The sequence below is a fragment of the Chiloscyllium punctatum genome, chromosome 4, assembly GCF_047496795.1.
Source record: "Chiloscyllium punctatum isolate Juve2018m chromosome 4, sChiPun1.3, whole genome shotgun sequence".
In the NCBI taxonomy this organism is placed as follows: Eukaryota; Metazoa; Chordata; class Chondrichthyes; order Orectolobiformes; family Hemiscylliidae; genus Chiloscyllium; species Chiloscyllium punctatum.
This window is the reverse complement of record NC_092742.1, coordinates 141,702,981-141,719,634: the sequence shown is the minus strand read 5'-3', so window position 1 is coordinate 141,719,634 and position 16,654 is coordinate 141,702,981. Positions and strand designations below refer to the sequence as shown.

Below are 16,654 nucleotides of genomic sequence, written 5' to 3'. Positions count from 1 at the left end.
TTTTCATCACTGCCAACCTTCTTCAAAGCAAAGCACGCACTTGCTTTTTTCAAACTTCCGATATCCCGCTTTCATCCCGCTTTTTATCTAAACATATTTCTGACATTACAAACTACATCATAACAGGTTGACAACTGCAGAACGAGCTTTGTTCCGTTCTCCACTGATGTTGAGAGTAGTAATACAGCATATTCGAGTAGGACTTGCTGCGCTTGCGGGTGGTGTATTCGCGGCATTATGGCTTTTCTTTTCGTTTTCGGTCTACTATTTCGAGTTCATTGCGCAGACTTCTGTAGAAGACTTTTTGGAGTCGAAATGGTAACTGTGTTTTCTCTCGGAAGACAGACGAAGCTTTATTTCTGTTCTCTTATAAATTGATCTTCTTCTGATCTTTGCAAGTGAAATACTGTGCATTACTATTGCTCGGTTTTAGTTTCAAAATCAAGAGAAACATGAAGGAGACAATATCAAAGGACACACAGTTCTGAGTTGTTAAGATAATTTTTGCAGCAACGGTGGACATGAAGGTCAAATTAAGATAACGTTTCAAGAACATTTAGTCTGGAAGTGGTATGTGACTTTAGTTCCAAATATATGTTTCCGTTCTTCCAGTACATCTTTTTGACTCCAAGAAAACATTAATTGTTTTCTGTATTCACTTTGTTTCGCGATATCAGTCTTCTGGTCGACCAGGGACAACTTGAATTTGCATCTGCATTGAATAAGATTTCGCTCTTTCTTTCGAGAAGCAAATCTATGCATTATGTAACACTTATCATGCTGATGGCTAAGAAGTTCAAAATGAATTACGGTTTATGGATCGTGAGCAAGAATGAAGTGATCCACTTGCGAACAGATGTCACCACGCCCTATTCCTACATCGGGCCTGAACGGTCCATTGGCAGAGTCTGCAGAAAGGAAATGTCTAAGGAAACTAGTCCTTTGTTCAGTTTGATTTGATACCAATGGTAGTGCTGTTTTGGTGCAGAAATGTGTCAACATCTCTGACGTTAGAGTCAAAATTTAAGTCACATCTACTCCATGGAGTGTCTTCTCATATCGGAACATGCTGGCATGAAAACATCTTGCACTGATAGCAAAGTTTTTTTCATTAAACTGGAGTCTGTTTAACTGAGCAATTCAGACAGCCAGGATGAATAATTGGCACTTGGTTCTTCAAGCTGAGCTGTCCACACCAACTGCTCCAACGGAGGTCGTGGATAAGATCCCCATCGATTATTTTGGTCAATTTTAGCCTCAACAACAACCTATTGTTCTGACCAATGTTACACCACAGGCAGAGGGCTAAGTTTGATTTTCATCGTTAATTTTCAATTTCAGTTCTTAATGCACAGTTTCTTACGAATGTGGACAGCAGAAGACCGTTAACATTCCATTTCTCATATTTCCAGAAAATTCTACTCCGCTGATATCGCCTTGCCTTATCACAACTCAAGCCAGGAACCTGGACCACTCGAGTTCCTTTCCACACATGGATATGCTTTTTCTAATTCATTGACTGCTGATATAATAGATAATTAGCCTTGAGAGTCAGTTGTAAATTAGGTTGAACTTTCTCAGCTTGACTTTCAACTGATCCTAAAAAAAACTCATCACCTGCAGGTAAATGTATTGCATTGCTTCTTGGTTTGCTTAATTCCACCCCCACCCCGCCCTCCCCGCCTCACTCCCGAACATCCAAATTTCATGATAGTTCGACAAATGTTTGGAAACTGATTCGTGTTGGAAGTTGGTGGCTTTTTGTTTCTCGACATATAATTTATTCAATTAGATGTCTTGAAATTATTTCGGTTTCTTCACAGATGAAAATTTACTTTCGATTGAATGAAAAGCTCAAGCTCCATGAAATCCAAATTCTGCAAAGAAATTAATGACTTTTGAAAGAGTCAACGCTGTGAGCAGGATTCGAACCTGCGCAGGGAGACCCCCTTGGATTTCAAATCCAACGCCTTAACCTCTCAGCCACCACAGCTGCAACCACATTGCCAATTTTCATAGTAAAAGAACTGAATTCATGAAATACGTAATTTGTTTGAAGAAAAAATTGTCAAGACCCAAAGATTTCGCCAAATCCTTTGCAGAGACCCAGACGGACGTTACTTTAGCAGATTGACAGGCTTTCACTGCAAACTAGATCCTGACACAGCTGAAGTTGCAGGAATAATTCTTCGTTGAATTATAGAGGCACGGATGTACACCACACGAAGAGAGGATCATTGTCTCACTGCGTCCGATCGATTTTGACTCAATTGCTCATCATCTGGTGCCAAAGTAGATATGCTATTATGTTTTAATATTCATCGAAATATAGTATTAGAAATATTGATGCTAAGTCCATAAACACTAGCTACATTCGTAAAAAGAAATCGGAATTAGAAAGAATGCAGAACCAATTTACAGAAATGGATCCAGCAACTAATCTGTAAGTTCTGACATCAGGTAATGAACTTGTGAGCACAAGAGATTGACCGAAGATTTGGAACTTGAAATCATCTTCACGGAATTATTTGCAATGTTTTTGCAGTTGTTCTAGAGTCATCAAGTCCTTGAACAATACAACATGGAAAGTGGCCCTTCTTTCCAACTTGACCATGGTGGACAGTTATCCTAAATTAATCGGTCCCATTTGCCAACATTTGGCCCACATCCCTCTAAACCTTGTTACTCCTATATCCATCCAGATGCTATTAAATGTTATAGTTGTACCAGTCTCCAACAATTTCTCTGGCAGCTCATTCTGGACACGACTGAAAAAGTTGCCCCTGACGTCCCTTTTAAATCCTTACCCACTAATTTTAAAACAATGTTTTCTAAATTTTGACTTCCTCACCAGCAGGAAAACACCTTGATGAGTCAACCTATCCTTGTCCCTCATGATTTAATAAAGAGCAACGATTTGACTTTATCATACTTGTCAGGAGGGAAATGTGTGGAGATTATTATCGAAGGTTTGAAGTAGAAAGTCTGATGTACAGATTTTTAGAATTGCATCTTGCAGAAGTTTTTAATAAGTCATTGAAGTCCAGTAGCAGTTGTAGAAGTCTGTTGTGAAAGCTGCAGAATTATTTCAGGGCACGAGAATGAATCATTATTTCCAATGTATTGTGGCTCAGTTCGACCGCACGTGGACTACAGTATGAGGAATTATAATCCTCAATTTAGGAAAGATACTAATGCCATATGAGGAATACCACGAATGGTGATTAGTCTTCATGTCATGGATGAACGTTAGTCCTGTGAATTGAAATTGGGCAAATCTGGTCTTTTTTTTTAACAGTTTCAAAACAAGAGAGGCAATCTCATTGAGAGTTGCAAAATATTTGAAGAGATAAACAGGGTGGTGCAATTAAATTTTGTTCCCTCATTGGTGAATCTAGAAGCAGGAGAGGACAATTTTAAAATGAAGCATTGTCAGTTATGACCAGGATGAGAACTATTGATTTTTGTCTTAGCCTTGAGAAGTCTCGCTATTCAGCACTACAGTGAGCCTTTGATATTTGGTCTTTGAGTGCATCACTATCAGCCTGACCCGCCGACACTTACTGCATCACTATAGACCTGACTCCTCACACTTACCCCCTTAATATCAGCATGAACCCCTCAAACTTACTGCATCACGATCCATCTGGCGCCATCACATTTACTGCGCCACTTTCACTTCTAGACCCTCATTTTGACTGTGCCATTATCTTCCTGACTGCCAAACACTTACTTTGTCTCTATCTGTCACGCCCTTACACTTCCTATGTTACTATTACCCTGGCTCCTTACACTTACTGTGTCACTATCAGCCTGACTCCATCACACTTATTATGTAAGTACCAGACTGACGCCTCACACTTACCGTGTCACTACAACACTGCTTCCTCAAGCTTACTATGTCACTATCACCTTGACCCTCTCACATTTACTGCGCCACAATCACACTTACCACCTCACACCTACTGCTTCACTATGAGCTTCAACACTCACATTGACAGCGTTACTAACGACCAGACCCCCTCATGCTTACTGCGTTGGTATCTCTCTGATCCCCTCACAATTGCTGCGTCACAATCACTCTGACCCCCTCATTCTTAATGCGTCACTATCCCTCTGGCACCCTCATACTTCCTGCATCACTCACACCCTGACACATGCGCACCTACTGCATCCCTATCAGCCAAACCCCACTCAAAACGGCGTCACTCTCTCTAACCTGCTCACACTTAATGCATCACCATCACCTTGACACTCTCTCACTTAGTGCATCAATATCAGCCTGACCCCCTCACGCTTACTGCATCACTACCAACCTGATCCCTTCAAATGTACTGTGCCACTATCAGACTGACCCACTCATGCTTACAGCATCACGATCACCTTGACCCCCCAAAATTAGTGGGTCCAGATCACACTGAACCTTTCACTCTTCTTGTGTCACCTTCAGCCAGACCCTGCACAATATCACTTTGACCTCCTCATACTTGCTGCATCACTATAACTCTATCCCACTCACACCATGTGTCACTATCACCCTGACAATTCATACTCACTGCACCATTATTATCCTGACTCCATCAAAATTAGTATATCATTATCAGCATGACCTCTTACACTTACTGTGTCACTCTCAACCTGTCTCCTCACATTTCCTGTGTCACTCTCAATCTGACACCCTCAAAGTGTCTGCGTCACTGTCACCCCGAACACGTCACACTTACTGCATGGGTGTCTACCTGAAACCTCACGCTTATTGCGTCACTATCATCCTGAGCAGCTCACACTTACTGCGTCACTAGCACACCAACACTCTTACCTTTAATGCGTCACTATCGGCCTGACACCTCACACGTACTGCATCACTATTAGCCTGACCCACTCACACGTTTTGCGTCACTACTACCCTGACACCCTCATAATTGCTGTGTCGCTATTAGCCTGAGCCACTCACTATCACGCTGATAAAGCTCACAATTACAGCATCATTATCAACCTGCCCCCTCACACTTTCTCTGTTATTGTCATCCTGACCCTCTCACACGTAATGCATCCCTGTCACACTGAGGCACTCACATTGTCTGCGTCGTTATCAGCCAAACCCGCCGGCACACAGCGTCACTATCAACGTGGACCCTCATACTTGCATGCCTCAATATCAGCGTGAACCCCTCACACTTACTGCATCACTGTCCATCTGCCATCCTCACACTTACTGCACCAGTTTCACCTTGACATCTTCATTCTTACTGCGTCACTATCAGCCTGACAGCCACACACATATTGTGTCACTATCAATGACGCCCTCGCACTTCCTATGTTAATATCACCCTCACTCCTAAAACCTACTGCGTCACTATCAGCCTGACTCCATCACACTTTTTCTGTCAGTATCAGACTGACGCCTCACGATTACCATGTTACTAAAACTCTGCCCCATCACACTGACTGTGTCACTATCAGCCTGACCCCTCAGACATACTGTGTCAATATCACCCTGACCCACTCACACTTTTTGTATCAGTTTCAGTCTGACGCCTCGCACTTACTATATAACTGAAACTCTCCCCCTCACACTGACTGTGTCTCTCTCAGCCTGACCCCTTCATACTTACTGCGTCAATATCAGTCTGACCCCTCAGACTTACTGCGTCACTCTCACTCTGATCCTCTCTCATTTACTGCGTCACTATCACCCTGACCCACTCACACAGTCTTTGCCATTTTCACCTAGCCGGCCTTATTTTTATTGCGTCCCCATCAGCCTAACCGCCACAACTTATTGCGTCACTTTCAGTCACGCCCTCACACTTCCCATGTTACTATCACCCTGAATCCTTACACTTATTGTGTCATTATCAGGCTGACCCCTCACAGTTACTGTGTCACTATCAGCCTGACTCCATCACATTTATTGTGTCAGTATCAGACTGACGCCTCACACTTATCTTGTCAATAAAACACTGCCCTGTCACATTGACTGTGTCACTATCAGCCTGACGCCCTCACACTTACTGCTTCACTATCGCAATGCCCTTCTGTCACTTACGACGTCATTTACACCCTGGCACCCCACACTTGCTGTGGCACTATCACACTGAGGGCCATACACTTAGTGTCACTGTCATCCTGACCCCTTACACTTACTGCGTCACTATCACACTGGTATCTCACACCCACTGTGTCACTATCATCCTGAGCCGCTTACACCTATTGCGTCACTATCACTTTGACCCCAACACACTAACTGCATCAATATCAGCCTGACCATTTCACACATACTGCGCCACTACCAGGCTGACTCCCTCACATATACTGCGTCATTATCAGGCTTACCCACCCATGCTTACTGCATCACTATCACCCTGACTCCCCACTCTTACTGTGTCAAGAGCATTGTGCCCCAATACACTTACAGCATAACTATCATCCTGACAACGTCACACTTACTGCGTCAAGATCAGCCTGATCCCCTCAAACTTAATGCGTCAACTTCAACACTAACATTTACAGCGTCATTTCTAGCACTACCCCTGAACACTTACTACATCCTGAAACGCCTTAGCCCCTCGCATTTACTTCATCACTATCAGCCTGAGACACTCACACTTACAGCTTTACTACAACCTGGCCCTGTGAGTGCAACTACATCACTGTCACCCTGAACCCTTGCCCATACTGTGTCACTATACGCCTGGCCCCTCAAATGTTCTGCGTCACTATCACACTGACATCTCACACTCACTGCATCACTATCACACTGATGCCTCACAATTACTGCATCACTACAACCTGACCCCCTGAAAGCATCTGCATCACTGTCACCCTGACCCCATCACACTTGCCATGTCACCATCACAATGACAGATTCACACAACCTGCTTCACTGTCATCCTGACACCTCACACTCACTGGATCACTACCATCCTCCCCTCATACTGACCTGTCACTATCATCCAGAGCTGCTCACACTTATTGCTTTCCTATCACTCTGCTCCCAACACACTTACTGCGTCACTATCAGCCTGACACCTCACAATTTCACCGTGTCTATCAGTCTGACTCCTCACATTTCCTGCTTCACTGTCACCTTGTCACATAACACTTACTGGCCAGTATTAGCCTGATGCCCTCAACATACTGCATCAATATCAGCCTGAACACTCACACTTACTCTATCAACATGACGCTGACCCCCTCACACTCACTGCGTCACTATCACCCTGTCCCCTCTCACTTCCTGCTTTAGGATCACTCTGACTCACTGACACTAACTGCATCACTATCAGCCTGACCCCTCGCACATGCTGTGACACTATCAGCCTGACCCCACCACACTTACTGCTTCAGTATCAGACTGACACCTAACACTTACTGCGTCACTATTCCCCTAACACCTCACTTTTATTGGCCACTATGAGCCTGACGCTCTCAACTTACTGTGTCACTACCAGCCGGAATGCACACACTTACTCCCTCACGATCACCCTGACTGTCTCACACTCACTGCGTCAGTCTCTGCCTGACCCCATCACACTTACTACATCACTATCACCCTGTTCCCTCTCACTTTATGCGTCAGGATCAGCCTGACACAGTAACACTTACTGCATCACTATCAGCCTGATCTCCTTCCAATTACTGCGTCACTATCAGCCTGACCACTCACTCTTACTGCGTCACTGTCACACTGACCCCTCACACTTACTGTGTCACTATTGGTCTGATCCCTCAGACTTACTGCATCACTATCACTCTGATCCCCCCCTCACTGTGTAACTAACGTCCTGATCCACTCACACAGTCTGCGTCACTACCACGCTGACACCTCACCCTCATTGTGTCACTATCATCCTCACTCCATCACACTAATTGATCCCCTGTAATGGAAAATTATCATTTTTTTGTGAAATCTGTGAAAGCATGGTTGAAACAAAGAAGTATGGACCTAACTTTGCAAAAAGACAGAAAAAATATAAAGTTCAACCTAATTATCAGCTGACTCTCAATGCCAATAATCTATTATATCAGCAGTCAATGAATTAGAAACCACAACTCCATGTGTGGAAAGGAACTCGGCTGGTCCAGGTTTGAGGTGTGATAAGGCAAGGCGATATATAGTCTAAAGGGAATATGTGAAAACCGTCAGGCGTCCATTTTATGAGGCGTCTTGCAAATGTGTCGGGTCCATTCTGCAAAATTCAAAAATAAGCCTTTTCTTTGCTCTTGGTATCATTTGCGTCGAGTCGATTGAAATTCCCTGGCAGTAAACTCGGGGGCTCGTCTGGGACCCTGCGACTGGGTAAGATATTGAAGATTCCCAGAAGGTATACACGCCATGCCTTGAAGGTCTTTCACTTCATCTCGAGCGCTGAATTGGCCCCTTTTGAGTGAGAGGACTGGGGTTAAGTGGATCGCCCCAGAGTCGCGTTCCGAATCGAATAGGGTCAGGGTAGGGTTGTGGCTAAAGTAATCCGACATAGAGACTCATTCGAAGAGAATAGACGAACCAGGAAGAGGGACCAGTGAACTCTCGTGCGGTGTTTGAGTAAAACTCAAGGGAAAGGATTGCCATCTCTACAGACTTTAAGAGACAGCAATATTAACGGTGGTTTGAAACTTGGAGCCACCATGGGCAGCGTTGGAGTCACCAAAGCTGTACCGGTTACATGGGTTCTTGGTTTGTGAAAACCAAGGCAATGAGGTGGTCGCACCCAATGAGAGGGGACCTTCGGAGGTAAAAGCAAGTTATATTGGCAAAGAGAAGATTATGGCATCATGAGAGAGTGCGAGATAGACAGATAGACAGACAGAGAGACAGACAGACAGAGATGAACACTTTTCCAATATCCATGAAAATCGGCTCCAGCAAGAGCGAACAAAAAGACAACTCGGAATGGTCAAGAAAAAATACAATATATGTAAATAATTATGGCCCAGTTTCTGTCAAGCAGTTAAAAATGTAAATCAAGGAATGTGTTTTTCTGGAGGAAGGAGATTTTAGTAATATTCAGTTGCAAATGCTGAGGTCACCGTTGAAGGAGAGAGAGAAGGAGAAACGGAAGGGTAAAATAGAAGCTGTGAATTGGAGTGCTTATCACATGTTGAAGGCTGAGCCTGATTTCAGGGAAAGAAAATCTCGAAATAAAGATAGATCCAGTACACGTACAAACACCTGCGCACATGCACACACACGGAAAACAACCTAATGAAGCTGGACAGTGTCTTAAGACTGGATCAGATCCTGACCTTAATGGGTGCCCTCGAAGAGCTACACCCCCCTTACGAGATCCACTTCACGAAGATTCCAAGTCAACGGTCGCCGCCTCAGGGTCTGCTGAATTACCAATAGCATATCGTACCCACAATCAATTCAAGCAAGAATCCCTAAAGAAGTCGAGACAATGTCCCAGTACCTTAAGCGCCTCACGAAAGTCGATAACGTCTATTGTGGACTGATACCACCCAAGGACATAACTACAGCAGAGATCCCACCGTATGAGGCACACCTGAGGAGCAGCTTCATCAATGGTATGAAGTACGAAACCACAAAATAGTTAATCATATACGTGTATTACCTGGGACACGGGAAAGTTGAATTAGATAGAACAATACGTGATACATGCTGAAAAACTACTGGCTCAAGAGAACCATAACCGGAAATTAAAGATGGAACAGCAATCACATGAACCTCAGTTTATTATAATGCAAATGGACGTTCAGCCATTGGAGGGAGGAACTGCGGGAAAAGAGAGAGGCACAGGTGGAGTTCGCAAAAGAGAAAGGGATCGTGGAAGTGCGCTTGCAGAGATAAATCTGGTTGGTGCTTTGTTTGCGGAGCAATGGACCACTGATGAAGACAGTGCCCGCACAGACAGCCTCAATCAGTCCTGGAGGCTGGACAGCATGTTGACTGACAGGGGACGACTGAGATTGAGGTGGGCAGGCCACAGGTACAGGTTAACCTCTTTCCTTTATACTTGGCAACGAAGAATGCCTAATGCTAATCACTTCTACTAACATAACGGGCACTGAGATGTATCCCAACTCTATATTGAACATTGAGATTGCGAAGTGTGGACAATATGTTCAATATAACAATGATGCGTATATGTCGATGCCTACCTCTATGTTATATGTGGAAGGTACACCAGTACCTTTTTGGTTGATACATGGCCAGCATATTCACTCCTCAATCAAGACAGTTCAGAGAGTTGACGCCAATAAAGATGAGTGGAATGGTCCTGAACTCAATGGAGTCATCAGGCATCGTGATATGAGAGAGTTTTACCTCACCCATATTGTGTGAAATCAGTAATGTGTATCCATTCTAATTCTCAATTTTGTTAGTTGAATTCTGTCCTTTACATTTGATGGCTTAGGATCTCATAGTGAGACTGGGGGTGTGTTTGCTCAGTACTCCGACGGGCTTGCAGGTAATTCAAAGGGAGGATTCACAAGTGTAAACTGTAAAATAAAACCCACCACCCCTGGTGTATGTCTATGAGTGGCAATTAAGCCAGAGAGCAATGAGTTCAGTGAGCAATTCACTCGCCCTGGAAGCAGGTAAACATGTTAATCCAATTAACACCGATTTTTTTGCGGGAATATGCTGCACTGCACAGCACACATACACCACGATAGCCCTGAGGAACCTAAGAGAAGTATTGGTTCAGGAGATTGGTTAAACCAGGTCAGTTGTTATTGTGCAAATTTTATTGAAGGGATGGCAGATGTGCAGTCAGTGTGAACTTATGTAAAGTACCTGCGATGGCAAGTAAACTCTATATTTTTGATGTGGAAGGCTATGCTCCTCGCGTGTCACTGGCGAAGGTGTCCAGTGACTGGTGGCAGGATTTGGGGCCATGGTTACTAAAGGCATAAAGAACGAAATGTTGGGTGTTCTGGGACGATGTGGGTATGTGGTTCAATGCAGATGTGTGGACATATATTAAGAAATTAATTTGTCCTACTCAGGCAATAGAACAGTCGAGGTAGCCCCCTCTAGCCCTGAACAGCCTAGAAGGCTGATCAGGCGTTTCCCTAAGATAAACTTCTCAGACCCAAGATTAATAACGGTCCCTACTGAATTATGGGTAATACGCAAACATGATGTGGTGCATATACGAGGTTGTGAACCAATACGAGAAACCACGATGTCGGATTATCGTCCTTGCAGAGCACAATACCCGTTAAAACCCGAGGCCATGGACATAGTTACTCCAGTCTTTCAGTCCTTCCCAAAGGCTAGAGAGATCATCCCCTCTGTAAAATCACCGGTGAGAACTCCCATTTTTCTGATCAAAAAGGCAAAAATTCCAATTGAACCGGAGGAATGCAGGTTTGTTCAAGACCGGCAGGCAGTCAATAACAGTGTTGTCCCGCGCGCATCAAATGTTCCCAAACTCTATACTGTATTAGTTCAATTTCCACCGGACAGTAAATGGTTCCCTGCTGTGGATTTACCAAATACATTCGTTCGTGGAATGGTGCATCCAGATAGTTAATTCTGGTTCACTTTTTCATTCAAAGGGAAATCTTATGAGTTCACACGACTTTGTCAATATTACTGTGAGTCACCCACCATATATAATGAGGCTCTATGCAGGAATCTGGAGACTTTTGTTTTAACCCCTGGGTCTGCACTTCTGCAATCTGTAGACGATTGCCTAATAGTAGCACCGACAGAGGAACAATTTGAGAAGGATTCCCTTGTGTTGCACGAGGGAAGGGCACAAAGCCAGTCTCACAAGTCTTCAATTTATGCAACAACAGGTGAAGTTCTTCAGTCACTTAATTTCTGAACAAGGGAAGACCAAGGGTAGGTCAAGTCAGAGTGCAAGTAATTCAGCAAATTCCAAGGCCTCACATGAGGAAACAATTGCTATCCATTTTGGACATACGCTCCTACTGAAGAACGTTTATCCCACATTACACAAATCTTGAGGCGCCCTGAGGTGACATGGCCCATGGAAAAGGGTAGCAGAACCAAGGTCCTTTGCAATGGATCCCAGCGGCCGAGTCGAATTGAAAAAGACGTTTCAAAGTACACCTACACTGGGGATTCCGAATCCAAACAAGCCTTCTGTCAAATGGTAGATGAAAAACATGGCTGCATGACATCTGTGTTGTTGCAGGATCATGGGGGAAAATTCAGGCTGGCAGCTTATTTTTCGGCTAAGCTAGACCTCGTAGCGGCAGGATTGCGGAAATGCCTGCCAGCTGTGGTTGCTATATAATCGGCTGTGGCGACTTAACCAAACTGATCGCACATGCAGTATCCTGACTGCTTTCCGAGCAAAAGACAGCACGTACTTCGGCAGCACGTTGACTCAGATACAATACTGTGTTCTTGGAGAAGCCTAACATTGCAATAAAACGATGTAACGTCTATAATGCTGCTAGTCCTCTCACTACAGAAGGAGACGGAGACCCACATGATTGTATCTCTGTAATTAATGAAATGTGCTGCTTAAACAAGACTTGCAGAATTCACCACTTCAGAATCCAAATATGGCGGGGTTTTTTTTGTGGATGGGTCAGCATTCAGGAGCAAGGAGTTAGGCCAGAATTGTATTGGGTATGCTGTAGTAACTACCCATGAGGTAATCAAAGCAGGATCACTCCCTTCTCAACTGTCAGCGCAAGCAGTGGAGCTGGTTGCATTGACTGAGGCATGTAAATTGGCTAAGGGAAAGACAGCGAATATTTAACCGAGAGCAGATACACATTCGGAGTTGCACATGATGTTGAAACCCTATGGAAATACAGGGACTTCTTGACCTTCACCGGAAAGCCCACCACACACCATGATCAGATTTCTGACCTCTTGGAAGCGGTCCTATTGCTTAACTCAATCGCTGTGTGTAAATATGATGCCCACACGAAAAATAACGATTCTGTTTCTCAAGGAAATGCAAGGGCAGACTCAGCGGCAAGGACGGCAGCCCAGCAGCCGGTAAATGATCAGTTTGACATGGGAATGACAAAAATCCTTACCCCAACAGCAGACGTACGGGAGTCACGGTCGAAGTCCAGGCTTGAAGACACGTTTGAGTGGGAAAAAGCAGAGTGCAGTTTGAGGTAAGGGGTATGGTGTGGCCCCAATGTTACCACGATCTTTTCTACCACGATAATGATTTCCATTCTATGCCAAACTGACACACGGTAAGGAACATGTGTCAAAAGAGGGGAGATATGACAGCATTTCAGCTCAGTGGTACACTGAGGGATTTATTCATTACTTCCAGAAATATTGTGAACGATGTGTTATCTGTGCCACAATAATGTTGGGAGGGGAGTACAGATGAGTCATGTAGCACTTCCGAAACCCCAAAAACAATTTGAACATTTACAACTGGATTTTACCGAACTAACACCCTGCAAAGGAAAAAAGTATTGCCTGGTAATAGGTGATATTTTTTTCCAAATGGGTGCAAGCGTTCCCCACCGCAAAACAGAATGCCAGTGACACAACCAAAGCTTTCCTAACTGAAATAATTCCGAGATGGAGCATCCCTGAGAGGCTTAGTCGTCCCAAGGTTTGTGAAGGTTTATAGCTCCGGTTGAAGTTTAGGGTGTAGGTTTGCTCGCTGAGCTGTCGGTTTGATATCCAGATGTTTCATTACCTGGCTAGGTAACATCATCAGTGGTGCTCTCCAAGTGAAGTGAAGATGTTGTCTCCTGCCTTCTATTTATATGTTTGTTATGGATGGAGTTGCTGGGGTCTGTGGTGATATCATTTCCTATTTGTTTTCTGAGGGGTTGACAGATGGTAATTCGATCTATGTGTTTTTTTTATGGCGTTGTTTTTGGAGTGCGATGCCTCTCGGAATTCTCTGGTGTGTCTGCATATACAGCAAACCAACAAACACTGACCAAATACTTAACTACACCAGCAACCATCCAAACACGCAAAAAGGAATTTGTATCAGAACACTATTCCAATGAACCACCACACATTTCAGCAGACGAACTTCGAAAAACAGAGGAGAAGCACCTATAAAACGTATTCAAGTAGAACGGATACTTAAAAAAATACAGTCCACAGATTCCGCAGGAACAAACCACGACAAGTCGACCTAACACAGCCAGAAACCCGATCGACCTCTCCATACATCAATGAAGTCTCAGAAGTGGTAGCCAGACTATTAAGAGCCTCGGAATCCCACCAACAGTCTCAAACAAAACTAACTAATTTAAAAGACCCAGTACAACCCATGGACAAAACCAACATCATCTACAAAATTCCATGCAAGGAATGCCACAAACACTACGTAGGACAAACAGGAAGAAAGTTCGCCACCAGGATAAAGAACACCAGCTAGCCACAAGAAGACACGACCCTCTCTCCCTCGTAGCCCTTCACACGGATTTAAGCACTATTACGACTGGGACAACACATCTATCCTGGGACAGGCTAAGCAAAGACATGCCAGAGATTTCCATGAGGCCTAGCACTCCCATCACAACGCCATAAAAAAACATATATCTAGATAGCATCTATCAACCCCTCAAAAAAGGAACAGGAAATGGCATCACTACAAACCCCAGGAACCCCATCCTGGACAAACATATAACTAGAAAGCAGGAGCCAACAGCTTCGCTTCACTTGGCGTTCGTCACTGATGATGTTACCTAGAGCATAGAACATAGAAAAATACAGGACAGTACAGACCCTTTGCCCCTCGATGTTGCGCCGATCCAAGCCCACTGAACCTACACTAGCCCACTAACCTCCATATGCCAGGTAATGAAACGTCTAGATATCAAACCTACAGCTCAGCGAGCAAACCGACACTCTAGGCTTAGTAGTGACAGTGGGACACCATTTGTCCATAATGCCCTGCAGCAGATTAGTGAGTATTTGGGAATAAACATGGGATAACACTGTGCCTACCACCAAACGAGCGGTAGGGCAGCGGAAAGAGAAAATTCTACCTTAAAAATATATTGAGAAAATGCTGTGAGGAACTAGGGATGACATGGACAAAGGCACTTCCAATTGTGCTAATGTGTATGAGATCTAGGAGGAGAGGGAGAGCTCACCTTAGCCCGTTTGAAATTTTGTTTGGTAGGCTGCCAAACATAGGAATTGTCCCAAGACGTAAGGGAAGCCAGATAACAGGCCACTGTGAGGATGAGGTGTTGTGTTAATGCATGAAACTCTCTACACTTCTGTCCCAAATACAGAATCAAGTGAAGACAGCACTACCCCAATCAGCAGAAGGGAAGATGTACGATCTATAACCTGGAGCTTGAATGGTGGCGAAAGACTTCAGGAGGGAGAACAGGAAGGCGAAGAGGTGGCTGGGACCGTTTCAAGTACGCCTTACAGCACAGATAGCTGTTAAGGTCGCCGGAACAGCCACGTGGACACACGCCAGCCATTACAAACTTGCAGCTGGGACTGAGGAGACATTGCACAACACAAAAGCCAATTTAGAGCAAGTATTTATTAGAAGACTTAAGCAAATGTGGGGCTCTCCCAGTTCACACTGTTGACAAGCGCCCTGGTAGGACTATTCATAAGGGCAGGGGTGTCTGGGATGCAGCAGCTGACGGTAGTCTTAACTGATCGGAGGAAGTGGATCTTTACTTGCGACCCATAGCCGTTCAGTAACAAGGACGACGATAAATTGGATAATTAAGATTTATGCAGGGATCCATGCCGCGCCGGTGACTGGCATTTAGAAGTAGCCACCACGGCAATAGGGACACCTGACATGGGAAATAGATATTCTATGATCAAAGTAAGACTCAGAAGAGCAATGAGGGAGTCTCGTGGTGTGGAATAGATAGATCCTTCTCTGACATCTGTAGACAGGTGAATATAGTGGTGCAATTGCCCCACCCCCACCCTCCGAGATGCAGTGCAGAATGTACTACAGACGATAGGAGCAGTGGGGCATGGCAACCAATCAAACCAGATCATGGACCTAACCCCAAGCCGGGCAAAGGTCATTAATGACACACCCGAACCCGAAGGGAGACGGCCGTGGTGAGACACCGAATTTAAAGCAGGAGGGGAATTTGCCTGCTGGATATAAATGGCGTAAATGCGACGCCAGTAGGTTGGGAGCTGCGAAGGGCCATTGCTCGATGTGAAGGGAATAGAGCATGTGCTTTGGTCATAAGACAAAACGAGAGATTAGACGTTGGCTACACTTGTTGGATATGTTTGCACACAGCCCAAAGGTAGACTGCCCAGCAAATTACTGAGAGCCTGGCGAGAAATGCCAGCTGTCTGCTTCCACGGGAGGCGACTAGCCTGGCCATGATAGTGGGGGGCAATTTGGGCAAATCTCGTGTCACCACCCGAACACCAGGCTAACTACAGCCCCAAACCTGACACTCTACCGTCAACAGCATTCCAGATAGTGGATTGCAGGGGAGAAACGTGTATTTGCACCAATCGGGGGAGACTCCTTTTGGGTATCTCCCAGTGTACCTTGATGCTGTACTTGAACAATGACTCTTATACAGCAACATACACAAATGATACGAAAATAAACATTGTTTGTTCCTTTATCAATGATCAGACCATGAGCGGCATGGTGGCAAAGTGGTAAGCATTGCTGCCTCACAGTGCCAGAGACCCCGGTTTAATTCACGCCTCAGGCGACTGACAATGTGCAGTTTGCACATTCTCTCT

General features: G+C 44.6%; 1 non-coding gene across 1 annotated transcript; it reads right to left on the bottom strand.

The window, feature by feature from the left end:
- Positions 1-1,911: 1,911 nt before the first annotated feature.
- Positions 1,912-1,993, bottom strand: trnas-uga (transfer RNA serine (anticodon UGA)). Its single transcript has one exon. It is a non-coding gene; the product is annotated as a tRNA-Ser (tRNA).
- Positions 1,994-16,654: the final 14,661 nt, after the last annotated feature.